Source organism: Lotus japonicus, chromosome 1 (assembly GCF_012489685.1).
Source record: "Lotus japonicus ecotype B-129 chromosome 1, LjGifu_v1.2".
NCBI classification, from domain to species: Eukaryota; Viridiplantae; Streptophyta; class Magnoliopsida; order Fabales; family Fabaceae; genus Lotus; species Lotus japonicus.
Window position 1 is genome coordinate 104,652,979 of NC_080041.1, and position 2,472 is coordinate 104,655,450.

Below are 2,472 nucleotides of genomic sequence, written 5' to 3' on the forward strand. Positions count from 1 at the left end.
TGTGGCCCAAAGAATATAACAGGAATCCTAGTAAGTCCTCCACTGTTATTCTTCAAGATCTTCAAGTTAAAAAAGCTCCAAAATCAAACTGGAACTCTTCCACAAAACCCCATTTAACAGAGGTACAGATTCCAACAGAGGGACCAACCCAATTGCTCAAACATCCACAATTCCACCCAGCAGCAAAATGATAAGGAAAGGTTGAAGAAATATTCACAATAAAAACTTAATGACTGAAGGAGAGATTTTAAAAAAGAATCTTGTGCATACCTCATTACAATCCTCTATGGTTTTCCGTTGGTGCATGATAAAAAATCCTCCTCCAATGTTTACACAGTACATTCAGTAGATGTACAAACATTCCAACTTCACTACATGTTCCAACTTCACATAAGCTCTTTTGTTCTCTTTAATAATAATATTTTTGTCCATGATTTTCAATGCATATACAGTTCTCGTGTCCTCCTTCTTTGCCCTTACAACCTATCAACATAATAAGTAAAATATTGGTCAACAATTGTCCAGTAAAAAAGAATATGAATCACAATTAAAGAATGAGAATTTAATGAATCACTGTATCATATGAAAAGAAGATAGAGAAGAAATCACAAAGAGAAGTAACCCGGAGGAAAATAAATTATTGAGAAAATATACCCAAGGCTATGTACACAGACAAAATGTGTCTTGCAATGTACTAAAATATAGCCTCACAATGCCATAATGATCTAATTGACTAAGACTATGCATTCCTCAACAATTGTCCAGTATAAAAAAAAGATCTGAAACAGTAAAAACTACAAAAACAATTTCCTTCAACGTCCTAAGTTTTTGTGCATAGGCAGCCAAAGAAGTTGGGCGAAGAACGAAAAAGAATCCTTAATGCTGTCATAGGAGGCTCCATGGTCGAACATGAACGTTGGCTGCAGGACTCTGCATCATCACATCAGCTATTTCTAGCAGCCAGAGGGAACTTGAATTCAGAGGCTCTGATACCTATTCGAACCAATTACACACAACAGTACTAAAATTAGCACATATAGAAGAACGAATCCCAGATGCGAGAAAGAGAAACAAACCTGAAGAATTGCAGAAAGCCTCTATCCTAAATCTGTCAATTTCGGACCCTCCAGAATCTCCATGACTCGCGCCGCCTGCAAAAGTTACGAATCAGGCAAGTGCAAGCAATAACATCAGGTATATCGCCTTGGTAGGTCATTCACTGCAAAATCCTAAAACATCCTACAAAAGAATGCGAATCCTTCACTGAAGCAGAGATGGGCAGATACATGAAATTCTCAGAGGAAGGTTTTAAATGATTTTGAAACCCTAGAGAAACGGCTCAGAGAAGAAGAAAATGAACGAAGGTAAGGTGAAACGGGGAATTGAGTTTGGTGCCCCACCCCTTAGGCTTTGCACCCCACTTTATTAAATACGGAATTTAAAGTTCCGTATCAATACGGAAAATAAAATTCCGTATCTGTTTTAGTATATAATGAGTGGTTGAAAATGTGACGCGCATGCTTAAATACAGTACGGAATTTTAAGTTCCGTATTCAATAGGGAGAATACGGAATTTTAAATTCCGTATTTGATAAAGTGGGGTGCCAAGCCCCATAGGTGGGGTGCCAAACCCAACTCCCGGTGAAACGGGAAGCGTTTCTATTTTTTTTTTAACTTAAAAGCGTTTCATATTGAATGAAAGAAGGAGTGAAACTGATACAATTGTGAATCAATAGCTGAGATCAAATCTGAGTGAAATAAAATGTTTTTTTACAAATATATCCATGCTCAGCTTTCATAGTTTTTGGAATAAATTGTTGAATGACTTTTTTGCCCTCAAGATTGCAGAAACTCTGCTTTTATATATATTATTATTATTATTATATTATGATTATAGATTATAGATTATAGATAGATTATAGATTATAGATTATAAATAGATATAGATTATAGATTATAGATTATAGATAGATGGATAGATTATAGATTGATGATTATTTATATAATTTTTTTATTAGAATAATATACCTTTTAAAACAAATTGTTTCTGTTGGGAATTAGCTCATTAGGAAAATATGGGGCCCAGATATTTTATTTTGAGGCCAAATATTCAGTTTATTAGGATTTGATTTAATGTGGATTGAAAAATGTTTTAAGGGATTGTTATAGGATTTATTATGATTTTATTGTAAAATAGAGATCAATAGAATCCATTATAAATAGATAAGGTCCCTAACCCTAAAAGTGTGCTAGTGTGCGCCGCAATTGAGTGGTGCGCAAGTGTGCCACAATGCTCGAGGATATACATCAATTGGGCAGTTAAGAGAAACTGCTATTGTAAACATAATTGATTATTGAGAATCAATAAAAGGAGCTATAGTTACTCTATAGCCGCAGAGGTAGACAATTTGGTCGAACTACATGACCAAAGTTTTTCTGTGTGGTTCATTTGTGCTTTCTCGCTCTATCGTA

The 2,472-nt window shown here is 34.9% G+C and overlaps 1 long non-coding RNA gene across 1 annotated transcript; it reads right to left on the bottom strand.

Annotated features, from left to right (window-relative positions):
* Window positions 1-314: 314 nt before the first annotated feature.
* Window positions 315-1,725, bottom strand: LOC130728698 (uncharacterized). The gene is made up of 2 exons (XR_009015742.1): window positions 1,077-1,725; window positions 315-993 (listed from the first exon to the last, which is right to left on the bottom strand). It is a non-coding gene; the product is annotated as an uncharacterized LOC130728698 (long non-coding RNA).
* Window positions 1,726-2,472: the final 747 nt, after the last annotated feature.